Source organism: Ornithorhynchus anatinus, chromosome 12 (genome assembly GCF_004115215.2).
Source record: "Ornithorhynchus anatinus isolate Pmale09 chromosome 12, mOrnAna1.pri.v4, whole genome shotgun sequence".
NCBI lineage: Eukaryota > Metazoa > Chordata > Mammalia > Monotremata > Ornithorhynchidae > Ornithorhynchus > Ornithorhynchus anatinus.
This window is the reverse complement of record NC_041739.1, coordinates 40,443,298-40,471,050: the sequence shown is the minus strand read 5'-3', so window position 1 is coordinate 40,471,050 and position 27,753 is coordinate 40,443,298. Positions and strand designations below refer to the sequence as shown.

General features: G+C 44.6%; 1 protein-coding gene across 2 annotated transcripts in view; it reads left to right on the top strand.

The window, feature by feature from the left end:
* ARHGEF38 (Rho guanine nucleotide exchange factor 38) overlaps window positions 1–27,753 on the top strand; it is a 119,474-nt gene that overhangs the window by 7,802 nt on the left and 83,919 nt on the right. The window lies entirely within an intron of this gene.

Genomic DNA, 27,753 nt, shown 5'->3' with positions numbered 1-27,753 from the left:
TGTTCTTCCAATCTGGTTGGAGCTGTTAGGGCACTTTAAGTTCCCTGACTTTCTTTCAATTGTTTTGGTTTGTTTGCTTTGGGAACGCTGAGTTATTTTAAAAAGAAATCACTCCCCAAGGATGAGAAGAACCGGTGCCATATCATTACTCAAACCCAGTTCTGTTTTTCCTTGGTGGCCCTTCAGGCTATCTCTTTAACGATTCTTGATCCTGAGGTGACTTGGTCAGAGCCCGGATAGAGTTTTAGCATTGGGCAGGATACCTGTTACCCGATCTTCCGAAACCTGCCTCTCCTGCTTGTCTCACAGTGAATGTTTGCACTGGAGTAACATCACGCCAAGCTGTCAGCCTGTGGGACAAAAATGTACCTACTCAGCTCAGCCCATTCGCTCATTTTCTAAGCGTTTTGCCTACCAGATTCTTCTGTGCTAATGAATTGCCCAGGTGTTAAAATCTAGGACTTTTTCCTCTAAGAATGCCTACAAAGAACATGCCAAAGCCTCTTTGTAGGGGTGAGAAGGAAAGTACATGGCAGTTAAAAAGCACTATGAGGAGGAAAGTGAAAAGAGGATCTAGTTCACAATCACAGGGGCAGCAGAAGAGTGCATAAGGTCAGTGAATCCAACTTTGAGGCCTCTTACTCCATATAACGCCCCCGACACCTCCATCCCCTTCTCTCTCCCACTTTGTTTTAAAGCCACGTTCAGACTCAGAAGCCCCTCCATAGCTCCAGGACTGATCGAATTCTCCAAGACCCAGCTACAATTCATAGACACTGAGTCCTCCACCGGATCAATTGCTGAGACAATTGTGCTGATCAAAATGTCTCTCGGTTTCTCGAGTTGGGGCGTGGAGATAACATTCTGTCCATCCATTCTCCTCGGCTCTGGATTTTAAGGCTTCAGAATAGCGCGGGACAGAAACTGGGGCTTGATTTCAGCCAGTGAGCATGCCAAGCAGCCCCTCCAGAGCCTGCCTTCAGGAAGGATGGCTTAAGGCAAGGGGTCTGGGGTGTCTGGAGGCTGCTGCTGCAGGGGGATGAAAGTTGGAAAATTTGGAATCACCAATCTTCCTTCTACCCCAGGTGGAAGCAATGTTTATGTTACAGGCCTAGTAGAAAGAGTGCAGGGATGGGAGTCTGGAGAGCTGGGTTGTTTTTGTTTTTTTTATTGGTATTTGTTAAGCACTTACTATGTACCAGGCACTGAACTAAGCGTTGGAGTAGACACATGTGAGGCTCAGTCTTAATCCCCATTTTACAGATGAGGAAGCTGAGGCATAGAGAAGTGAAATGACTTACCCAAGTCACACAGCGGACAAGTAGTGGAGCCAGGATTAGAACCAAGTCCTCTAATAATAATTATGGTATTTGTTAAGCACTAACTATGTGCCAAGCATTGTTCTAAGCACTGGTGTTGATATAAGGTAATCAAGTCATCTAATGGCTCACTGTCTTAATCCCCATTTTACAGATGAGGTAACTGAGACACAGAGAAGTAAAGTGACTTGCCCAAGGTCATACAGAATACAAGGGGAGGAAAGGGGATTAGAACCCACTTCCTCTGACTCCCAAGGCTGTGTTCTTGCCCCTAGGCCCTGCAAATCACTAAACTTCTCTGAGCCTTAGTTTCCGCATCAGTAAGTGGGAATTAAATACCTATTCTCCCCTGTCTAATTCCCCCCTGTGCATTCTCTTCCAACACTTTAGTACAGTGCTCTGCACCCAGTAAGCACTTAATGTTACTACTTGGACTACGAGGTCTAATGATGAGTCAGGGACACAGTCTGATCTGATTGATCTGATCTGAGTATCTACCTCAGCACTCCACACAGTGCTTGGCACATAGAAGGTGCTTAAATACTACAGTGTTTATGGTTAACAGGCACAGGTAAAGGAAGCAGGGGCTGTAAAGGAAGGCTTGGACCGGGAGGCGGGGGAAGGTTTCCCTGGTCCTCCCAGAGAAGTGGTTCAGAATGACACCTGAATGACATATTCATTCAATAGTATTTATTGAGCACTTACTATGTGCAGAGCACTGTACCAAGCGCTTGGAATGTGCAGTTCGGCAACAGATAGAGACAATCCCTGCCCAATGACGGGCTCACAGTCTAAACGGGGGAGACAGCAAAGCAAAACAGAACAAAACAAGACAACATCATCAAGATAAATAGAATTATGGAGATATACACCTCATTAACAAAATAAATAGGGTGGTAATATATACAAATGAGCACAGTGCTGAGGGGGGGGAAAGCAGAGGGTTGAGGGGAGGGGGGGAAAGCAGAGGGTTAGGGGGAGGGGAGGAGGGGAAGCAGAGGGAAAGGGGGACTCAGTCTGGGAAGGCCTCCTGGAGGTGGTGAGCTCTCGGCTTTGAAGAGGGGAAGAGAGTTAGTTTGGCGATTGTGAGGAGGGAGTGCGTTCCTGGACAGTGGTAGGATGTGGGCCGGGGTCGAGGGCGGGACAGGCACGGCCATACACCACTTACATGCTGCAGAAAGAAATGATGTCATATTGAAATGATGTCATGTCAATATGACATCATAATGAGCGGTGTTGGGGATGGGACTGAATGTCTGAAGCCAGGCCTGCTGACGCATCTGGTAAAGTGCACCTTCTGCTAGGCCACAGGCTGTAGTCTGGGTCATTCAGTCCACCGATCGGATTTATCGGACACTTACCATGTGCAGAGCACTGTACTAAGCATTTGGGAGAGTACAATCCAACAGAGATGGCAGTAACGTTCCCTAGAGGGGGAGACAGACAATATAAATAACTTATAATATATAATTTAAAGATATGTGCATAATAATAATAATAATAATGTTGGTATTTGTTAAGCACTTACTATGTGCCGAGCACTGTTCTAAGCGCTGGGGTAGACATAGGGGAATCAGGTTGTCCCACGTGGGGCTCACAGTCTTAATCCCCATTTTACAGATGAGGGAACTGAGGCACAGAGAAGTTAAGTGACTTGCCCACAGTCACACAGCCAGTGCTGTGGCGTTGAGGATGGACAGGATTTTTGTTTCACAACTCCTCAGTTTGCTTCAACCCTGGGAAAGAAGTGACCATTTGCCAAAAACCAGAAGGTAAAAATGAGGCAGGTGGGAAGAGCAACAAACTCCAGCTCAGAACTCAGACTCTACCTCTAGAACCAGAATTTTTGGCTGCAGCTTTCCAACTGCAAAAGAGATCAAGAAAATAACACTAGCTCCCACTACTAGTGGTATTTTAATAATAATTGTGGTATTTAAGTGCTTTCAGTCATATTTATTGACTATTTACTGTGTGCAGAGCACTGTACTAAGAACTGGGATAGATACAAGCAATTCGGATTGGAAACAGTCTCTGGCCCACATGGGACTCACAGTCTTCATCCCCATTGTACAGATGAGGTAACTGAGACACAGAGAAGTGAAGAACCTGCCTAAGGTCACACAGCAGATAGTGGCAGGGCTGTGATTAGAATGCCTATTCTTCTGACTTCCAGGCCTGTGCTCTATCCACTAGACCGTGCTGCTTCTCACTAGCAGTTCACATGTTCATGGTCAGGAATTCCTCAGCTTAAAATATTGCTTGAGCCATAAAATACTGTCATAGCTCCGTGAGAATTGAAACATCCTGAAAAGCCCAACCTGCCGCCCAATCGGCCTCTAACCTCTACTTCAGTCTCCGCGCTGCCTTTTCTCGCTCCTATTACTCTAGGCTGGAGATGGAAGCAAAGTCCCAGAGGCCAAATTTCTCTCGGTCTTTCCCTGTGCTACTAAAGGATTTCCTGAGGGAGTAGAGGACAGCACAGCCACGGGTAAAGCTAAGTACCGGCTGATCAACAACAGTTCTTCAAACCTTTCCAACCTGGAAACACGGACCAGTCGGGCACCCGCGGTCCGACTAGGCCCAGTCGCTGGCTGCTTTGACAACCATTTCGGTCACATCCGCAAGGGGAAATTCCATTGCCGGTAGACAATCCTGTTGGCTTCCTCACCTGCTTGCTCAGTGGCAGCATGGATGCATTTTATACCTGTAAACCTTAATTACACTGATACGCTCCCCCACTGGATTTCTGAAAGCACACAGAAAGCCCTCCCTTGCAAAACCTCATCCAGAGATTTTCTTAATAGGCTTTTCCCCAGTACGCTCTTAAGCTCACCGTGGGTGCCCGCTGCAAGATTACTGATAATGAAGATGGCCCTAATATAAAGGGAAATTGAATGCCCTGTTATTTTTAGTAAGCTTCCGATAAAATGGAAGCCGCATGCTTTGACTTTCCCAGTGCACTGCATCTTACACTTTGTTCAATCCGATAGGACCACATTCTGCTTCACCTCCTGAGAGGAGTCTGTTTCCTTGTATCAGAGTTCTGGCAATTCATTCAGTCGTCTTTATTGAGCGTTTACTGTGTGTAAAACACTGTACTAAGTGCTTATGAGTACAATATAACAAACACATTCTCTGCACATCGTAAGTGCTCAAATACTATTGAATGAATTCCCTGCCCACAGTGAGCTTACCGACTAGCGGGGGAGACAGCGGTTCAGTATTTTAGGGCTTTGTCTTTGGGGAAAGATTTTATATGTGGAGATACAAGTCTCCCCGCTTTGAAACCAGCCCCATTTATACTGTGTTATGACTTATTCAATAGTATTTATTGAGCGCTTACTATGTGCAGAGCACTGTACTAAGCGCTTGGAATGAACAAGTCGGCAACAGATAGAGACAGTCCCTACCATTTGATGGGCTTACGGTCTAACTGGGGGAGACGGACAGAGGAGAACGATGGCGATAAATAGAGTCGAGGGGAAGAACATCTCGTAAAAACCGATGGCAACTAAATAGAATCGAGGCGATGTACATTTCATTAACAAAATAAATAGGGTGATGAAAATATATACAGTTGAGCGGACGAGTACGGTGCCGAGGGGATGGGAAGGGAGAGGGGGAGGAGCAGAGGGAAATGGGGGAAAAGAGGGTTAAGCTGCGGAGAGGTGAAAGGGGGTGGTAGAGGGAGTAGAGGGAGAAGAGGAGCTCAGTCTGGGAAGGCCTCTCGGAGGAGGTGAGTTTTAAGTAGGGTTTTGAAGAGGGGAAGAGAATCAGTTTGGCGGAGGCGAGGAGGGAGGGCGTTCCGGGACCGTGGGAGGACGTGGCCCGGGGGTCGACGGCGGGATGGGCGAGACCGAGGGACGGCGAGGAGGTGGGCGGCGGAGGAGCGGAGCGTGCAGAGTGGGCGGTAGAAAGAGAGAAGGGAGGAGAGGTAGGAAGGGGCAAGGTGATGTAGAGCCTCGAAGCCTAGAGTGAGGAGTTTCTGTTTGGAGCGGAGGTCGATAGGCAACCACTGGAGTTGTTTAAGAAGGGGAGTGACACGCCCAGATCGTTTCTGCAGGAAGATGAGCCGGGCAGCGGAGTGAAGAATAGACTGGAGCGGGTTGAGAGAGGAGGCAGGGAGGTCAGAGAGAAGGCTGTCACAGTAGTCTTCCTGCACTGATGTATACAGAAGAGGCACCTTAGAGGAGCCTAGTGGAAGACCTGGGCTCTAACCTGGACTTGCCAGTTGCCTGCTGTGGGACCTGGATCAAGTCACTTGACCTCTCCCTGCTTAAGTTCTCTCATTTGGAAAATGGGGATTCAGTGCCTGTTCTTCCCTCAACTTATCAATCAGTGATATTTATTGAGCACTTACTGTACTAAGCGCTTGGGAGAGTACAGTACAACAGAGTTGGTAGAAATGTTCCCTGCCCACAATGAGTTTACAGTCTAGAGGAGACAAACCTTAATATAAATGCACATAAGTGCTGTAGGACTGAGGGAGGGGTGACTTTGAGCCTCATGTGGGACAAAGCTTGTGTCTGATCTGATTAATTTGTATCCACCCTAATGTTATTCAATCATATTGGTTGCTTACTGTATGTAGAGCACTGTGTTAAGCGCTTGGGAGAGTGCATATTGAGTTTACAGTCCAGAGGGGGAGAAATACATTAAATAAATGTTACAGACATTAAGAATGGTACCTCGCACATAGTAAGTACTTAAATACCATAAATTTTCATAATAATTATTAGTACTGGAATTGTGAACCTTGAAAAAATGAATTAAATCAATATCAATAGTATTGGTTGAGTTCTACGTGTAGAACACTGAATTTAGCACTTGGGAAAGTACAGTACAAAGAGTTGGTAAACGCCTTTTCTTCCCACAAGGAGCTTACAGTCTAGAAGCATTAACGGGCATTAAAATTAATTATGGATATGTACAAACGTGCTGTGGGGCTGAGGGTGGGGTGAATATCATGTGCTTAAATGTACAGGTCCAAGCATTTAGGTGACACAAAAGGAAGAGGGAGTAGGGGAAATGAGAGCTTAGGGAAGGGCTCTTGGAGAAGATTTTGAAGGTGGACTGTCCTATCTGAAGTGGGAGGGAGTTCCAGGCCAGAGGGAGGAGGTAGCCAAGGGGTTGGTGGTGAGATTGACGGGACTGAGATACAGTGAGTAGGTTGGCATTAGAGGAGCAGGGTGTGCAGATTGGGCTGTAGTAGAAATCAGCCAGGTTAGGCGAGGGTTGTGAGCCGATTGAGTGCTTTAAAGCCAATGGTAAGGAGTTTCTATTTGACTCAAAGCTAAGTGGACACCCCCTGGAGGTTCTTGAGCAGTAGGGAATCGTGAACTGAGAGATTTTGTAGAAAAATAATCTGGGCAGCAGAGTGAAATATGGACTGAAGTGTGGAGAGATGGGAGCCAGGGTGGTCAGCAAGGAGGCAGATGCCAAGGCCATAAAGGGATTTTTTTGGTTTGTTTATGGTATTTGTGAAGCCCTTACTGTGTGCCAGGTATTGTACCAAGCACTGGGGTAGATACAAACTAGGACGTGGTCTAAGTTCCACATGGGACTCACAGTCTTATTTCCTATTTGACAGATGATGGAACTGAGGCACAGAGAAGTTAAGTGACTTGACCAAGGTCACATAGACAAGTGGTGGAGCTGGATTTAGAAACAAGGTTCTTCTAACTCCCAAGCCCATTCTCCATCCACAAAGCCACGCAGCTTCTTAATATATGATATATAGGATGGATATGATAAGTACTTAGATATGATAAAATAATAATTATGGTATTTAAGTGCTTACTATGTACCAAGTATTGTACTAAGTGCTGGGATGGATACAAGCTGGGATGGATACAAGCAAATTGGGTTGGACATAGTCCCTGTCCCTTGTGAGGCTCACAGTCTCCCCATTTTACAGACGAGGGAACTGAGACACAGTGAAGTGACTTTCCTGAGGTCACACAGCAGACAAGTGGCAGAGTCAGGATTAGAACCCTTGACCTTCTGACTCCCGGCCCCAGACTCTATCTACTGAGCCACATCGGTCCTTGGATCAGCAGAGTAGCAGTTTTTGATGTAGAGGAAATGACAGGTTTTAGTGAAATTGTGAAGGTGGAACAGACAGGGTTTAATGACAGATTGAATGTGGGGTTTGAATGAGTGAGATGAGTGAAGAATAAAGCCAAAGCTATGAGCTTGTGAGACTAGGAGGAGAGTGGTGTTGTCTACCGTGATGGGAATGACCAAGGGAAGGCAGAATTTGGGTGGGAAGAGGGGAGTTCTGTTTAGTTTTGAACATGTTTAGTTTGAGGTGTCAGAGAGACAACCAAGTTGAGATGCCCTGGATAAGAGAATGCAGAGAAGGAGAGAGGTTGGGCTGTTGAAATAGATTGGGAATCATCTGTGCAGAGTGTTGAAGGTGTGGGAGTGAATGAGTTGAAGGCAACTTAGAGTTTGAGGAGGACTAGGATAAAGTAGAAGGGGTTAGATTTGCAAGAAGAACACTGGTGACCTTAGAGAAGACCGTTTCTGTGGAAAGAAGGAGCAGAAGCCACATTGGAGGGGATCAGGGACAAAATTGGAGGAGCCAAAGTTGAGGCAGTGGGTGTAGACAACTTGCTCAAGGGGTTTAGAGAGGAATGGTGGGAGGGAGGCGGGGTGATAACTGGGGGGAGCCATGGGGTCGCGGGAAGGTTGTTTTTGTTTTTTTAAGATAGGTGATACCTAAGTATATTTGAAAGTGGTAGGGAAGAAGCCATTGGAAAGTGGATGGTTGAACTGGCAAAAGCGGGGAAGAAGGGAAGAGGCAAGTGTTTTGATAAGGTGCAAGGGAATGGGGTTGGAGACACAGGTGAAGAGGGTTGGATCTTTCTCCCTCTGCACTACTTGTGTTCAACCCCGGAGTTTCCTCAGAGGAAAAGGAGAATTCCATCCCCAGCACAATTTTTCGTTTCACCAATCAGGGATTGTCTAACTCTATTGTACCCTCCCAAGTGTTTAATACAGCCCCGTGTTCACAGGAGGTGCTCAATAAATGATTGCATCTTTAAACGAGGTCTAAGAACAGTACAGCCAAGAAGGCTGGGCTCTGCTTCTTAATCATTTACCTTGAGGCCTTCAAGATACTAGGAAGAGGGAGGAGGGAAACCATCCTTTATTTCTACTCTCAAAATGTGATCAGAGAATATCAGATTCTGACTAGACTGTTTTGAACCCTGTTGGAAAGTGTATTCTTGTCCTTGCAGAGAAAAGTTCTGTTCTGTCTGGGGCCAGGCCAGCCTCATTACTGAGCACAGGGTATGAAGGCAGAATGAGGAAACCGGCAAAGGAAAGAAAAGGTTTTCCTAAACATGAGTCATAATCATGGTTTACACTAGCGGTATTTAGTGAGGGCTTTGTGGTGAACAGTAAATTCAATGTGGAGGATCCAAACTCCTGAGGCGGTCACAATTCAGAGAAAAGGTGTGAGAAGAACATTTTTCCCTTTTAACATTTTTAACTCGTCTATCCCTAACCCAGCTATCACCAGAGGAAAAAAATTCATCACTTTAGCCTCCTCCAAAATATTTCCCCTCAGGACACTGAAGCCAAATTCACACGTGAGGGTTAATTTCCAGGAGAGGTTGAATGGGAAGCCATAGTATTTGTTTAAGTATTTGTTCTTAGATGAAGCACTTGGCTAGATACATGCTAATCAGGTTGGATACAGTCCTTGTTCCACATGGGGCTCACAACCCTAATCCCCATTTAGATAGATGAACAGAAATTAAGTGACTTGCCCAAGATCACCCAAAAGACAAGTAGTGGAGCTAGGAGTAGAAGCCAAGTCTTCCAACTCCTTGTTTTTGTTTCTTTATTATTTGCAGAAGATTAGCAACACTGTAAAACAGCTCTCAGACCACATACACGACAGGTGATCCATATCCCACCTTGGAATGTGAGCACTTGATGGGGGACGATTAGGATATATTCCCCAAATATGTTGGATTCTGCCTGAAATATTGAACAAAGTAGCATCCGGTTGATATGTTTAAATGGGAACGTGGCACGTAAGAAAGATTTATTAATACTAAAAAGCCCAATCACCTCAGTAGCAACCCCGTTGTAATGTGATGACATTCTTCTGTTCTGCTGTGATAAGCTTACCCTTCCAGGGTTTTCACATTGAAATCTATCTTCTTGCTTCCTGTCAGCACCTGAGTTATTGCTATGCTCTGTGTGGGTATTGCTGTAAAATGGAGATCTTTTCCATTTCCTGAGGAAAAAAAAAAGTACAAGTCAACTATAGGTTAAGGTCAGAGATTCTGTAATCTTTCCTTTTTTCTCCCTACTGAATACAATGCTACCACTATGTTCTACTTGCTGTCATGGATTTCTGTCAGAATCAAACTTGAAGCAAATCCACAATGACTGAAATCCCCATTCCTTGGCAATTGAAGAGATTTATTTGCAGATGAAAAGAACGGTATTCACAGGCTGAAGACAAATAGTCCTTTATCAGGGAAATGCTGAAACTAGAATCCAAGCAAAATGGGTTGTTTATTGGTTGCCAAACTTAAATGTGGCCTGGAAACAAAATGATAAACCAAGAGTCTACTTCATGAACGTTTTGTTGTGCATTTAACCTTTATTTTTTTTTGTTCAAAGAATATGCAGTTGGTGAGGATATAAAGATAACGCTAATATGCTAGAACAGACAATAACAATGAACTCGTAGAGATCTTTTTTTTCCAAAGATTTCAACGGCAGTTTGACTAATGGTGTATGTCAGGAATCCTGTCATCTTCCCTATGAATAAGCTGGGGATGAATATTATTAGAAATGAAGTGACGGGTCTTGATCAAAGTCTTTCAATGACTGAGTCAGCAAATGTTGGATTTGGGAAAATAAAATTGCAGAATCCATCTATTAATGGTTCAAGGTTGAAGCCTCATTTTCCAAAGAACAAAAGGGGATTTGTTACTTTGTTTCCCAATTTAACGGGGAATGGCGGAAATACAATTGGATGGTTTTTGGTTTTGTTTTTTTCTCAAATTTTTTCATTCTTGAGGGCGACTTCTGCTTTATTCAGTAAACAGTTTGACAGCCCAGGGTAATGATTCTTTTCCGTGTATTTTGATCTCGAGATCTCGATATAGATTTGCAGTTTTAGATTTTAGATATTGTAGCGTGCCTAGTAGCTAAAGCACCAGCCTGTGAGTATGTATTTATTGAGCTCTTATTGTGTGCAGAGCACTGTACTAAGCACTTGGGAGAGTGTGATACAATAATGTTGGTATTTGGTATTTGTTAAGCGCTTACTATGTGCAGAGCACTGTTCTAAGCGCTGGGGTAGACACAGGGGAATCAGGTTGTCCCACGTGGGGCTCACAGTCTTCATCCCCATTTTACAGATGAGGGAACTGAGGCACAGAGAAGTTAAGTGACTTGCCCACAGTCACACATCTGACAAGTGGCAGAGCTGGGATTCGAACTCATGAGCCCTGACTCCAAAGCCCGTGCTCTTTCCACTGCGCCACGCTGCTTCTCTAACAGAATACAACACATTCCCTGCCCACAGCGAGCTTACAGTCCACAGGGGGAGACAGACATATATATATATATATATGTATATATATAAATTAGACTGTTTTGAAGTAGGAGTCCCTAGGCCCATAGTAAGTACTTAACAAATAATAACAATGTTGGTATTTAAGTGCTTACTATGTGCAGAGTACTGTTCTAAGCACTGGGTAGATACAGGGTAATCAGGTTGTCCCACATGAGGCCCGCAGTTAATCCCCATTTTACAGATGAGGTAACTGAGGCACAGAGAAGTCAAGTGACTTGCCCACAGTCATACAGCTGCCAAATGGCAGAGCTGGGATTTTACAATAATCATTAACAATTACCTTAAAAAATACATAGGTATTGCTGCAGCCTATGGCTCTCTTCTAATTTGGGCAACCTCCTAGCTGTAATGCAAGTGGCTATTGGCTTCAAAGCTGTCCATCACCTTGTCCCTTCCTACTTCATCTCCCTTTTCTCTTTCTCCATCCCACCCCACACACTCCGCTCCTCTGCCGCTAAACTTCTCACTGGGCCTCGTTCTCGCCTGTCTTGGCGTCGAACCCCTGGCCCACATCCTACCTCTGGCCTAGAACGCCCTCCCTCCTTACATCTGTCAAACTAGCACACTTGCCCCTTCCAAGCCCTACTGAAGGCTCGCCTCTTCCCAGAGGCCTTCCCAGGCTAAGCTCACCTTTTCCTCAGCTCCTCCTCCTTGCCCCACAACACTTGTGTTTATATGTATGTATCTATAATTCTATTTATATTAATGCCTGTATACTTGTTTTGGTGTGTATGTATCTGTAATTCTATTTATGTTGATGCTACTGACGCCTGTTTACTTGTCTATCTCCCCCACTTCTAGACTGTAAGCCCGTTGTGGGCAGGGATTCTCTCTCTTTATTGCTGCATTGTACTTTCCAACCGTTTAGTACAGTGCTGCGCACACAGTAAGTGCTCAAATACTATTGAATGAATGAATGCTCTTGGACTATATCCTGTCCAGAATGACACTGGGTTACGGGTAGGCCTGGTGGAAGTGAGAGGGAATGGGGAAAATTGGGGAAAACCTGACCTATATAGTTGTTTGTATTCAAATTTGGGTATTTGGAATTTGCTCCACTTTCAGTCCCAAAGCTCTTATGTACATATGTGTAAATTATACCTTACAAATGTATTTATATTAATGTCTGTCTCTCCCTTTAGATTGTGAACTCACTATGGGCAGGGAACATGTCTACCAACTCTGTAGCATAGTATTCATTCATTCAATCGTATTTATTGAGCGCTTACTGTATGCAGAGCTCTGTACTAAGCACTTGAAACATACAATTCAGTAACAGATAGAGACAATCCATACCCAACAGCGGGCTCACAGTCTAAAAGGGGGAGACAGACAGCAAAACAAGTAGTCAGACATCATTACTCTCGCAAATGCTTAGTGCAGCACTTTGCCCAATGTAAGAGCTCAAAAAATACCACTGATTGTTTGAAGACGTCATTGATGGTAAAATTCACCCATAGGCGCGTGTGAGATTGTGAAAAGGCCAATGGGGGATCCACAGTCCCATTCTCATTGTGCACACACAAATTCTACCAATGAATCAGTGGTATTTACTGAGTACTTACTGTGTGCAGAGCGCTTCATTAACCAGTAGAGAAAGCACAATACAACCGAGTTGGTAGGTGTGATCCCTGCCTACATGGCCTTTACCATCTACGGGGAGAGAGAGACAATAAAATAGATTAGGAATAAGGTAAATAGAGTATCTGTTGAGTGCTTACTGTGTGTGTAGAACACTGTAATAAGCTCTTGGGAAAGTACAGTACAACAGAGTTGGTAGACATGTTCCCGGCCCACAGTGAGCTTACCGCGTACAAGAGGTAAATAAGAAAATTTACAAAAGTATTGCAGAGCTGGGGCTTGGGTGAATATCAAGGTGCTTATGGGCTACACAGCCAAGTGCTTAGTTGATTCAGAAGAGAGGGCATATGGGGAAAATAAAGGGTGTCGTCAGGGAAGGCTTCTTGCAAGTGATAAGATTTTAGGAAGGTATTGTAACTTTAAGAGGCTGTCCTTAGCTGTGTTGTCATGCTTAATATTTGCAGTGTCTGGCATTGTTTTCTATTTTGCTTCCTTTTCTCTTGTTCCTTACAAAGATTTTGCTTAAAAGAGCTATTTCTTTCTTTATGGCAGTGCACTACACAGATCTGTCTCAACAACTGACTTTGTTTTCATCTGGGATGCAGCAATTTCTGAGGCGTATTTTTACTGTTCCTTTGGAATATTTCCTCTGCCCTCTTTTCAGTTTCCTGATTTCTTCTTTCCAAGCATAGCTGTTTGAGTATCCTCCTGTCTAGCTGTGTGATTGTGAGCAGAGCTTTGATGCTAGGAGACATACTGCATTCCAGAGCTTCGTGATTCGTGATGGTGACTTGCCATGTGATGTGAAGAATGGCCTGTAAATAAAACAGATGGTGCTGCTCGAACAACAGGATGTAGCCCTGGTGTGTGGTATCCAGGCCTCACTGCCTTTGAGAAGATCGGATAACCTTAGAGAACAGCTGTAGAGAAGCAGCATGGTCTAGTGGCTAGAACAGGGGCCTGGAGGTCAGAAGGACTTGGGTTCTAATCCCGGCTCCACCACTTGTCTGCGGTGTGACCTTGGGCAAGTCGCTTCACTTCTCTGGGCCTCAATTCCTCATCGATGAAATGGGGATTGAGACTGTCAGCCCCATGTGGGACAGGGACTGTGTCTACCCTGACTAGCTCGTATCTACCCCAGCCTGGCACAGAGTGAATGCTTTACAAATACCATTAAAAACCACAGCTGTGTATACCTTCAGTTCAGTCAGGAACCTGATATTACACTGACACCACGTTCTGTTTGACAATCTCCCAAAGGATATGCCGGCCTTCTTGATTTGCTTTTCTATTTCCTCGTCGACCTCTGCGCTGCTGGTTGGTGAGCTGCCTTGGTAACAGTTTCTATGACAGCATTTTGCTCAATGTTGCCAATAGGGATTTTTCATTGTGTTATTTCTTTTTATGGTATTTGTTAAGCACTTACTATCTACCAGGCATTTTACTAAGCACAGGGGTAGAAACAAGACCAGATTGCAACCAGCTCATGTCCCACATGGGATTCAAGTTTTGCTCCTCATTTTATAGGTGAGGTAACCGAGGGTTAGATAGATCAAGTGATTGCCCCAGGTCACACAGCAGATCAGTGGAAGAGCTGGGATTAGAACCCAGTTCCTTCTGACTCCCAGGCCTGTCCTCTATCCACAGTGCTTTTCTGAATTTTTGGTTGTGTAAGTGGCCTCCCTGAGGAAATTGAGGCATCATTTGGGTTTTCTTTAGACTAACGGTCAGCCTTTAATGCCCGGATGATTCAGTGCATCAGTTTGGATCATTCGCATATTTTCCCTAGTGTGGGCTTCGAGGGCTCCGTCATCTCCGTGAAGTAATTCTTGAATAGCTGTTGTCAAGACCTTGCATGATGCTTGAAATCTGAGTTGAGAGAGTTGCCCAGAAGGATGGAAACAAATTTGAACACCTGCCTCCGGGTCCCTTGTTACATCCATGACTTAAAAGAAAAAGTAAAATAGAGCCAGGCCCCATAACCCACCCCTGCTTCATTCAGTGATAGGAAATGTGGCAGCCCAGCCATGCCATCATGGAGCAGTCTCAGAATCTCCATCAACTTTTAGGACAGGTAAACTGTCTTAGTAATCTTAATAATAATTATGGTACTTGTTAAGCATTCATTGTGAGCCAGGCTCTGTACTAAGTGCTGGGGTAGATACAAGGTTGGTCACGGTCCCTGTCCCACATAGGGTTTACAATCTTAATTCCCATTTTACAGATGAGGTAGCCGAACCACAGAGAAGTGAAGTGACTTGCCCAGGTCACAAAAGCAGACGATGGCAGACTCAAAGGTGCGTGCTCTAGCCATGCTCCTTCCTCTGTGTTTCCAAAATAGTTTCCAAAGCCCAGATCTATTGACATTCAATCAATCAGTCGCATTTATTGAGCACTTACCGTGCGCAGAACACTGTACTAAGCGCTTGGCAGAGTACAATTCAATAGAGTTGGTAGGTGCGATTCCTACCCACAGGTAGCCCTCGGTCTGCTGGGGGAGACAGTCATCAAAATAAAATATGGATCGGGGAACTCCTAGATTATAACGATATGTTGGTATTTGTATTTGTTAAGCGCTTACTATGTGCCGAGCACCGTTCTAAGCGCTGGGGTAGACATAGGGGAATCAGGTTGTCCCACATGGGGCTCACAGTCTTAATCCCCATTTTACAGATGAGGGAACTGAGGCACAGAGAAGTTAAGTGACTTGCCCACAGTCACACAGCCGACAAGTGGCAGAGCTGGGATTCGAACTCATGAGCCCTGACTCCAAAGCCCATGCTCTTTCCACTGAGCCATGCTGCTCCATATGTATGTGGATGTGTATGGAACGATATGTATGGAAGTGCTGGGTTCTAATTCCGGCTCTGCCACTCATCTGCTGTGTGACCTTGGGTAAGTCACTTCACTTCTTTGGGCCTCAGTTACCTCATCTGTAAATTGGAGATTGAGACTGTGAGCCCCATGCGGGGCAGGGACTGTGTCTGATCCAACTTGCTTATATTCAACCCAGAGCTTAGTACAGTGTCTTGCACTTAGTAAGCGCTTAACAAATACCGTAATTATTGTTAGTGTTATTACTGTGGGATTGGGATGAATATTAAAATGCCTAAGGGGAGCACAGCCAAACTCACAGTCGACACAGAGGGGAGAGCAGATAGGGGATACTTTTCTGGAGATACCTATTGAGAAAATTGTGTCCATCGGGTGTGATCTCTCTAAAATCTCCCCTGCTTCTCTCCAGTACTTTCCTCCTCCTGCACTTTCTTCTACTCTTCCATCTTTCCCAGCAGCATCTCAAGAGATCTCCCACCTCCTCTCACAGTCCACCCCCTCCACGTGCACTTCCAATCCCAATCCTTCACGCTTTATTGAAATACTTGCCTACTCCCTTCTTCCCTCCCTGACAATCACTGTCAGTTGTTCGCTCTCCAGTGGCTTCTTCCCTACTGCTTTCAAACATGCTCATGAAACCCTTATCTTAAAAAAAATCCTCCAGTGACCCCATGACTCCTTCCAGTTTCACCCCCCCATCTCCCATCTACCATTCTTCTCCAAACTCCTTGAACAAACCGTCTTCACTGGCTGCCTCCATCTCCTCTTCTCCCATTTTCTCCTTGACCCCCTCCAATCTGGTTCCTTCCCCCTTCACTCCACATAAACTTCCCTCTCTAAGGTCACCTATGACCTCCTTCTTGCCAAATCCAACGGCCTCTACTCCATCCTAATCTTCCTCAACTTCTCAGCTACCTTCAGTGCTGTGAATCACACCCATCTCCTGGAAGCATTATCTAACCTTGACTTCACTGACACTGTTCTCTCCTGGTTCTCTTCCTTTCTCTCTGGCCATTCATTCTCAGTCTCTAGTGGGCTTCTTCTCTCTCCCAACCCCTAACTGTGGAAGACCCTCAAGGCTCAATTCTGAATCCCCTTTCTATCCCACTCTCTTGGAGAACTCATTCTCTCCCAGTTTCAATTATGATCTCTACACAGATGACTCCCAAATCTACCTCTCTGTCCCTGATCTTTCTCCATCTCTGCAGTCTAGTATTTCCTCCTACCTTCAGGATAGCTCTATTAGATGTCCCTACCACCTCTGTGAGGATGATTCCCATATCTACAGTTCCAGCCTTGATCTTCCTCCCTCTCTACAGTCTCACATTTCTTTCAGCCTTCAAAACATCTCTGTCTGGATGTCCTGCCATCACCTCAAACTTAACATTTCCAAAACAGTACTTCTCATCTTCCCACCAAACACTGCTCTCCCCTTACCTTTTCTGTCACTGTGAACACACCACCATCCTCTCCGTCTCACAAGCCTGTGGTGTTATCCTCAACTCATCTCTCTCATTCAACTGACATATTTAATATGTCGCCATACGCTGTGGATTCGGCCTTCACGACATCGCTAAAATCCACCGTTTCCTCTCCATCCAAACTGCTATCGCATTAATCCAAGTGCTTATCCTATCCCACCTTGATTACTGAACAAGCTTCCTTGCTGACCTCCCAGCCTCTTGTCCCTCCCCACTTCAGTCCATACTTCACTCTGCTCCTTGGATCATTATTCTACAAAATAATTCAGTCCTGTTTCCTCGCTCCTCAAGACCCTCCAATGGTTGCTCATCCACCTCCAAATCAAACAGAAATTCCTCACCATCGACTTTGAAGCACTCAATCACCTTGCCCCTTCCTTCCTCACCTCACTACGCTCCTACTACAACCCAGACCACCCACTTTGACCCTCTAATGTCAACCTGCTCACTGTACCTCAATCTCTATCTCTCTGCCATGTCCTGCCTCTGGCCTGGAGATCCACACCTCTTCATATCTGACGGAAGATCTCTCGCTGCATCTTCAAAGATTTATTGAAATCACATCTCTTCCAAGAGGCTTTTCCTGACTAAGCCCTCATTTCTTCTTCTCCCACTCCCTTCTGCATCACTCTTGCACTTAGAATTTCACCTTTTATTCATCCCTCCCTCAGTCCCAGAGCACTTATGTGCATATCCATAATTTATTTTTTCATTAATGTCTGTCTTCCTCTCTAGAGTTTCAGCCTGCAGTGGGCAGGGAATGCATCTACTGGCTTTGTTCTATTGTACTCTCCCAAGCACTTAGTACAGGGCTCTGCCCACGGTAAGCGCTCAATAAATATGATTGACTGAAGGGGAGATAAGGGCTTAGTCCTTCCCCTGGAGGAGACGTGATCCAAGGAGGCTTTGAAGGTGAAGGGAATGGTGGACTTTTGGACATGAGGTGGGAGGGAGTTCTAGGCCAGGGGGAGGATATGGGCAAGGTGTCAATGGTGGGCTTGAAGAGATCGAGGTACAGAGAGGAGGTTGGCATTAGAACAGAGGTGGGGTTTGGGTTATAGTAGCAAATGGGAGAGGTAAAATAGGAAGGAGAGAGCTGATAGTATTAGATCTGGGAAGATCAATTCATCAATTGTATTTATTGAGCACTTACTGTGTGCTGAGCACCCTACTAAGTGCTTGGGAGCATACGATATAGCAATGTAATAAGCGCATTCCCTTCTCACGATGAGTTTATAGTCTAGAGGGAAGACAGGCTCGTTGTGGGCAGGGAATGTGTCTATTGTATGTTCCCAAGTGCTTAGTATCGTGTTCTGCACACAGTAAGCACTCAGTAAATACTGTTGAAAGAATGAATGAATATAAATTACGGATACATACGTAAGTGCTGTGGGACTAGGAGTGGGGATGAGTAAAGACAGCAAGTCAGAAGGGAGTGGAAGAAAAGGAAAAGAGGGCTTTGTCAGGGAAGGTCTCTTGGAGGAGATGTGTCTTCGATAAGGCTTTGAAATTGCCCATCAACTATGAAGAGGGAGGGCTTTCCAGGCCAGTGGCAGGATGAGGACAAGAGGTCAGCCATGTGATAAATGAGATCTTGAAAACTGCATAGAGGTCCCAGTCCTGTCCCCTACACTTCCCCCATATCTGATGTGCAGCGGAGATCGTGAAGGAGAGTGTTCTGAAACAGCATTCTTTATTAGCCAAATCCAGGAAGACTCTGGCTAGGACTTTGCTGGTGATGGAGACAAATGGGATGCTTTGATGATTACAACAATCTAATCTTTCGCCTTTCTTCAAGATGATGGTGGTGACAGTGGTGTCTCTGAGAACCCAGGTCATTTCCTCAGTGGTCCTTACCTTGAGAAAAGGTGTGTGCCAGTGCTTTAGGAAGGTGACCACCTCCCCTCCTCCCCAAACCTCCGCCTTGATCCCACGTGAAGGGATCTCTTGGCAAATATGGCGGGACATCAGGCGCTAAAATCAATGCCTACCAGGCTGTTGTCGTCACAGCAGTGTTACAGCACTGTGAAGCATGGACACCTAAGGCATATAAATCAACTTGATCAGTTCCCCTGCCCAATCTTAGTCAGAGAGCCAGTGTGAAAGGGTGAGATCTCAACTCAAACTGTGTCCAGCTTGATTATCATGTATCTACCCCAATGCTTAGAACAGCACATAGTAAGCTCTTAACAAATAACATAAACAACAAAAGAACATAGACACCTTCTACAAAGTTGTAGGATGACAGGCTCTGAGGGGCCGAGGGAATAATGATGGAATTTGATAAGCGCTTGCTATTTGTCAAGCACTGTTCTACGTGCTGGGGGAGGTACAAGGAAATCAGGTTGTCCCACGTAGGATTATGTCTTATTCCTTATTTTACAGATGAGGGAACTGAGGCACAGAGAAGTTGTGACTTGCTCAAAGTCACAGAGCTGACAAGTGAGGGATGTGGGATTAGAACCCATGCATGACCTCTGACTCCCAGGTCCGTGCTCTTTCCACTGAGCCACGCTCAACTTTGATGGTGTGGGCATCCAATATGAATGGTTGACAAAAGGATTCCCGCTCTTTGATAGGGAGCTCAGCAACGGAGGGAGTGAAGTGTGCTCCAAAGAGGTTCAGAGGGAAAGCTCCAAAGATGCACCGAAGGACCTCTCAGGTCCCTGACACAACTGTATGGAAGCCCAAGATGGGACCTCCTTAGAGTAGATCTGTCATTCTGCTCTTTCTTTGAGTCGCTGACTGAAGGAGAAAGCCCACCTTGAGCCTGGTGTCTTTCCACTAGGGTTGGATGACATTGGTGAGCCCCTCTGAGTGTAAGATTTTGCAAAGATAAACACGGGTAGAAATGCCATCAGTGAAGAAGCATGTGTCATGCACATGTTATATATGAACAATAAAGAAGCTGAAATAAAGCAGCATGGCCTCGTGGACGGAGCACAGGTCTGGGAGTCATAAGGACCTGGTTTCTAATTTCGGTCCTGCCACTTGTCTGTTGTGTGACCTTGGGTAAGTCACTTCACTTCTCTGGGCCTCAGTTACCTCATCTGTAAAATGGGGATTGAGACTGGGAGCCCCATGTGGGACAGAGACTGTGTCCAACCCACTTTGCTTGTATCACCTCTGCACTTAGTATGGTGCCTGGCACACAGTAAGCGCTTAACAAATATCACTATTATATTATTATTATAAAAACAGGGAGCCCCATATGAGATAAGGATTGTGTCTGACCTGATTATCTTGTATTCACCCAGTGTTTAGTACAGTGCTTGGCGTATAGTAAATGCTTAACAAATTTTATCCCTATTACTGTTATTGGTATAGACTAAATGTTTTAATAATAAATGAACTTTTACATCATCCAGTCTTGATGAAGGGTTTGGAGCCCAAGTTGGTTTAAGAAGCTTGAAAGGTCAAGTGGAATGTTTTAGCTTTGTATGATTGTTGGTTGGATTTTAAACAAATAAACAACAGCCTACAAGAAAGAGCTTCTTAGCACAGTGGTATTGAACTGTATTTGGAACAGTTTTATTCCGTACACATCAGGTTTGTTTTCATAATTCTAATGATTTCACATGCTCTCAGATAAATCCTATACATTTTATGCCTTCATGAAAATGTGGGCAGAGGTTAAATGATAACTGTAGGGATCTCACCCCTCTGGTTTGGGAACAGCTCCTAGCTCACCATATTGGATGATTGAAACTGAAAGAGTTTAGGCCAATTAAACTAGAGGAAAAGGGCTATTTGGCCCCACTCTAACAGCCCCTGGTGTAAAATAAATTCTTGCCACACAAAAGAGAGAGGTACAGATTTAAAAAACTAGACACTTTATAATCCCACAGTTTTATTTAAAAATTAGATTTATATCCCTAACTGAAGTAAGATGACCAACGAAATTAAAATTTAAGCACATATGTATCTCTACATGTACACGTTTACATAAACACATTTCTTATCCAGTAACCTATTTTCCCAACCTCCAACCATCATGTGATGACAGCGTGATTAACTACGATGAGATTCCTTCCCCATGACAACAGCAGACCCTATTTAAAATCCCGTTTCATTTTTATATGTGAAAAGGTTATTTTTTCCTCCTCAGCTTCCCCAAGAACTCTAAATAGGGCTTTCCAGAAAGAATCAATTTATCCGCCTTACCTTGGCTAGGCAAGCCACTCTAGTTTCTCTGAATTGGTCCTAATTCATTCCGGGCATTTTCCGAGCCAGGTAGGCTTTGTTAAACCTCCTCAGGAAATCCAGTGCTCTGTGTGGCAATTAAGTCTCTGGAAGCAAATTACATATCCCTCAAATGAAAGACAGCTTTTTCCTACCCTAATGGGGAAAAGACCTACTGGTTTTTGCTGCGACACTTTACTTCCTTGCTTTACTGGCTCCTCACCCAAAACTGCATGAATCACAATTATGTTCCCATTTTCACAGAGGGCCTAGTCCAATCCCTGTCTTTGCAGCTTAAATTTCTGGGGAAATTGATAGATGATTTCCCAATTTGAGACTGATGGGATAAGGTCCAAAGTAATGTTGGTTCAGGATGTTAAGTGAGAATTAAGATCGGTGGAGGATTTGTGGGGAGAGGGCTTCCACAGACTCATCCGGGAGATGGCTGACCCACGGGCTCTGTGGACTTAGAGACTTTGATCACAATCAGGTTTTTTTATAATGGCATATATTGAGGACTCATTAGACGCCAAGCTCCATGGTAAGCGCTAGGTGTTCGTCCCAGATAATTAAAATCAGACATGGTTCCTGTCCACAGTCTAAGAAACAGTGAGAGCAGGTATTTTAGCCCCATTTTACAAATGAGGAAGCTGAGGTTCAGTTCAGAGAAGTTAAATGATGAGCCCCAAATCACTCAGTAGGCCAGTGGCAGAACCTGAACGAGAAGCTCATGTCAGCTGATTTCCTATCCTGTGGTCTTTCCAAGAAGCCACTCTGCTGCTTCCCTCAAAGAAAGGATGAAGTGACAAAGGGAAACACTTCTGTCGACTGGTATTCCGGGGAGAGACTATTTCCATGGTAACTAAGCAGGTCACACAGCCTGGAACCCAGGTCCTTCTGACTCCCAGGCCTGTGCTCTAACCATTAGACAACACTGCCTCTCCCGGGCAGCTGAAACTTTCTGGACCAAGCTTAGAGTTACCAGGGACTCGTGCTTTCCTGTAGTATGTTTGCACTGCTATAGGTTTTTTCCTGCTCTCTATGACTTTTCCTTTGAGATCTCCTCATTATCATTGGATTTCATGTGAACTCTTATTTCGAGCAGCGACTCTTTCTCACTGCTCTCAATGTTGCAGCTCGAAAAGCCCCTCGAGTGATTTCACCAGACACTTCTCGAGGTCCTAACCATGTACACAGTGGTTAAGGCTCTCTCCGATGTGGGGTGGGGCTTCCCAAGGAGCAGAACTATTGGATCCAGCAGTGGACTGGCTCTTTGGCTTCCCGTCATTCCCCTTGTCCACAGCTGATCCAGGGCACATAGGGAGATCTGAGGCGAACACACTTTCACAGGGTTCCACGTCGCTTCTTCTTCCATCGGAGGATTTCTCGAGGCAGGATGGGATGGGACCCTCAGGCAAGTGCCTAACTAAAGAGAGAATGATAGTCACCATCCTCAATGTAATTCTCTTATGTATTTGAAACAATGTGACTATGATAATAAGACTTTTTAACCTTCATCAATCAATCAGTTGTATTTACTGAGCACTTGCTGTGTGCAGAGCATGCATTCAATCGTATTCAGTGCTTACTATATGCAGAGCATTGAAATATACAATTCAGCAACAGAGAGAGACAATCCCTGCCCACAATGGGCTCACAGTCTAGAAGGGGGGAGACAGACATCAAAACAAGTAAACAGGCATCAATAGCATCAATATAAATAAATAGAATTATAGATATGTACATATATCCACAGCACTTGGGAGAGTACAATATAAACTATCAAGGTATTAGAGTGCTCACTAGGTGCAGAGCACTGTACTATTCACTCATTGTATTTATTGAGGGCTTACTGTGTGCAGAGCACTGTACTAAGTGCTTGGGAGAATACAACAGACATATTCCCTACTCACAACGAGCTCACAGTCTCAGAGGGAGAGAACGATACAACAGAATTAGCAGGCTGTTCCCTGCCCATAAATTTACAGCCTAGATGGGAAGATAGGCATAATTATAAACTATGGAAAGTCCGTAAATATTGTGGGGCTAAGGGAGGGGTGAATAAAGGGACCAAATCCAAGCGCAAGAGCGACGCAGAAGGGGAAGGCTTCCTGGAGGAGACGTGCTTTTAATAAGGATTTAAGGTGGAGAGAGTGATAATTTGTCAGCTATGAAGAGGGAGGGAGTTCCAGACCAGAGGCAGGACGTGAGCGAGAGGTCAGTGGCGAGATAGATAGACGTGATAGACAAGATGAAATCTTAACAATTTTCCAAATGCCCCTTTGGAGCAGGAATTCGCTACTATGCTAAAGTTACGGAAAGGCAGAGGGTTTTCCTGTTTCTTCAGCAAGAATTTCCCATTTTCTGCCAAGTTCCTCCAAGAAGCCAATTGAGTGCTTTATATTTCATAAGAGTTACAAAGTGTGTCTGGCTATTACTTTTCCTAACGTGTGTCTTTATTTCAGTTGACAGGCCTGCATTAATCAGTGAAGATAGTATTCCATCAATATCATGAGAGAAGCAATATTGTTGCAGAATCAAAAATAACACTTTTATTATATGCATTACCTTGAATCACATTTTTGTCAGAAATTTTGAGGCACTGTACATGTGAAAGGGAAGGAAACAGCCGGAGTATATTCTTCTTGCATTTTGTACATGATGCATAGTCATATCTTCTAAAGGTGCAGTACAAGCATACAATTAAATATGAAAGTGATTCTATGACATGTATACAAATTTGGATGCAAAGACGCAGTCATTATTCTCTTCCTTTTCTCCCCACTCTCATTCCCTTTTTGAGAGCAAACTCTGCTTTGTATAGAAGAAATGTAATGACACCCTTCTCTCCTTTGGGAAATTCCATTCTACAAAATCTCCAGGTGTTCCCAGGTGTTTGTGAACTTCAAGAAAGCAAATATTGAATGTTTTACTTTCTCTTTCTGCCCCCGACTCATGCCCCACAATAACCTTTCCACAGCAATCTTGCCCTTCTGTGTTTGGAGTTTCCTCTGAAGTCCAGAGGGATTTGGAGACATGAGGTTCAGGTGGAACTCAAACCTGGGCTAACTTTTCTGGATGCAAAAACCTTTGCTTCAGTGAGAAACAAGACTAAAATCCACCAGTCTAACCACCCCAAGAGCCTTTCCCAGCTCTCTGTGACTCTTCTACAGGCTCTCCCCACAAGTCAGCTAGAACTTGGGGTGAACATGGAATGTTCACTGTAATACTTGATGTGGCGCAGGCACCTGGGGCCATGTCTGTAATCTGGCCTCCTTCAGGGGAGGAATAGTGTTTATCTTAGATGCGGCGGGTACATAACCAAGGGGATTTGTTCAATTGATTTTTCAAAGTTGCACAGTCTAAGCTGCTTCAGAGCGTTTCTACCAACTCTTATTTTGTACTCTCCCGACCTCTTACTACTACTAATAATAATTTTGGTATTTATTAAGCACTTACTATGTGCAGAGCACTGTTCTAAGCGCTGGGGTATACAGGGTAATTAGGTTGTCCCATATGAAGCTCACAGTCTTCATCCCCATTTTACAGATGAGGGAACTGAGGTAGAAAGAAGTTGTGACTTGCCCACAGTCACACAGCTGACAAGTGGCAGAGCTGGGACTCGAACCCATGACCTCTGACTCCCAATCCCATGCTCTTTCCACTGAGCCACGCTGCTCCGCACATAGTAAGTGCTTAATAAATACCCGTGATTGCAGGCTGAAGATGGCCACTCTTTGGTACCATTGAACAATAAGCTCTCGGTGATTAAGCACCCTCCATTCATTCAGTCGTATTTATTGAGCACTTACAGCGTGCAAAACACAACACTAAGCGCTAGGCACTCTACAATATAACAATAGACCAGGATTGCATCCATTAACTCTACTGCACTGTCCTCTCCAAGGGCTCCTTACAGGGTTCAACACAGAGTAAGTGCTCAATAAATACAACTGGTTGATTGGGTGCCAGGTGACTGGATCTCTTGGGTCCCCAGCCCTGGTCTAGTGGACAGCGATAGTAATAACCAAAAGGAGAAAGGAAAAATAGACAAACTGAGGAATCCTCTTGGAGTCACCGAGTGGACCGTGGCTTTCGGATTAGCCGAGTATGGCCGGCCACGGGACAGGATACGGTCCGGGGGTGCTTCTGAACATACCAATCTCCTGCGGCGGTTTGGCTTAACAGCTGAGTACAGGTTGTCCGAGTGCCCAAACTCTCCTGGAGTGAGACGTCAAGAGTCCTTTGTGCCCGGATACCACCCTGGGCTTTCTTTTAGCCCGAGACACTCCCGAGTTCCCACATAGGAATACCTCACCATTGACTTTAAAGCCCTCAAGTCACCTTGCTTCCTCCTACCTCACCTCGCTACTCTCCTACTACACCCCAACCCGCACACGTCACTGAACCTCGATCTCATCTATCTCACTGCCAAACTCTCACCCACATCCTGCCTGTGGCCTGGAATGCCTTCCCTCTTCATATCTGACACTTTTCCTGCTTAGAAAGCCTTAGCCACGGTACATCTTCTCCAAGAGGCCTTCCCTGACTAAGCCCTCTGGTCCTTTTTTCAACTCACTTTTGACCTCCTCCCTTTATTCATCTCCCCCATCCAGCCCCAGGACTTAAGTACATATCTGTAATTTATTCATATTAATGTCTGTCTCTCCCTCTAGACTGTAAGCTTGTGAGGGCAGGATATGTGTCTGTTGCTATCTAGTACTCTCCCAAGAGCTCAGTACAGTATTCTGCACACAGTAATAATAATAATGAATAATCATCGTACTTGTTAAGCGCTTACTATGTGCCAAGCACTGTTCTAAGCACTGGAGTAGATGCAAGGTAATCAAGTTGGACACAGTCCCTGTCCCACATGGAGCTCCTAGTCTTAATCCCCATATTACAGATGAGGGAACTGAGGCGAAGTGAAGTGAATGGCCCAAGGTCACACAGCAGACAAGTGGCGGAGTGGTGATTAGAACCTACGTCCTCTGACTCCCAAGTCTGTGCTCTTGCCACTAAAGCCATGCTGCTTCCCCCCAGTGCTCAATAAACTCAATTGACTGACAATAAATTTCCTCTCAGCTGTACCCAGGCTGGAGAACACAAGAGTCGCGAGGGTCTTTTGTGAGCAGAAATCACCAGCCATCATTTTGGCTAGGCCGTAAATTGGTCCAGCAGGGTGCCTGTGGCCACCATCAAAGAGGCAGATCAATTAGTCTGACAATTATCCAGGCTACTCTGCTGCTTCCTATCACCATTATGTTTTTGGCCATTCCACTGCTCATTAGCAAGGATACTTGAAGAACGGCAGATGATGCGAGATATTGGGAGACTCAAATCAGTTAGTTCAGTGTTACAGTTCTTTCTAGCAGCCATTTGAAAAATTCCATGGGGGGAGAATTTGATAAGATCCACTACAATGAGGTCTGCCACTTGCCTGCTGTGTGATCTTGGACAAGTCATCTGAACTTCTCCCTGTCTTAGTTTTCTCAACAGTACAATGAGCATTAAAACCTATTTAGACTGAGAGCCCCATGTGGCATAGGCACTGTGACCAACCTGATTATGTTGGATCTTCCCCAGTGTTTAGTAAAGTACTTGGCACATAATAAGAGCTTAATAAATACTGTAATTATTGTTACTATTGTTGCTCAGCTCTAAATGGCACAGAAGTGTACTGAGGCTTAAAAATACGTCACTACTTTTAAATCTCCAAGATTGACAGTTTGTTTTTTTCTTTTTCCCTGTAACCTAAGCTATTGCCCTTTGAAGCAATTTTTTTTTTTTTGGAGCAGGATTGTGGATAACATGGGGGAAAAAAAGCTTTGTTTCCTATTTCTCAACGTGAAGATCTGCATTTAAATTTTTTTTCCTTGTGTACCCAGAATAGCAGAATCTAGAAACCTCACGTAATTGTTTCAAGTGTTCACACATTGATTTGAAACGGATTGATGAAGATAATGACTAGCTCCATGTTTACATCAGGTGGTGCTGGCATCAAAGCACGTATCAATTATTAGAATCATTTGAGCTGTCGAAAAGCAAAAAAATTCCCCCTGTATGCAGTGGCTAAAAAGAAAATTATGTTTGCAATGATCCCAAACTTGAAGGACATTCAATTTTACCCATACCTATTTATAATCTTCACTTGTAATTTGTTCCTGCTCTGTTTTCATTGCATTTTCTCTGGTATTTGGCTTTCAAAGATGGATTTCTTCCTGAAAAACTTCACCTCTCTATCAAAGCCACCTGCCAACCCTGGATTGCCTGTGGAATGACCCATTTATCTCGTTGCTTCTCACAATTGTAACTGCATTCCTTAAAACTTTTCCACATAGCTCTCTTTCATGAAATCTAAGGATTTTTAACAGGTTTTGGTTGTAAAATTCAATGACGGCTACTTGGCCTAAAACAACTAAAACCTCCACTTTTTTCATTCTCTAGACTATGATCTCACCGTGGGCAGGGAGCAATTCTTGTTCTATTGTTGGCTCCCAAGTACTTACTATAGTGCTCTGCACACTGTAAGAGCTTGATAAATATCACCGATGATGATGATTCTTCAGTCGTTATGAAGCAGTTCTGCTTTTTGAATCCTTTCTGTGTTTTTAAAGTTTGAGTGTTTATATATAGATGTAGAGATAAGGTCTATACCTAGAAAAGAATGTTGGGGCTAATCTAAGAGGTCCAGTAGAGCGACACAAACCAGTTGGTGTTTGACAAAGGTAAATTGAACTGATCT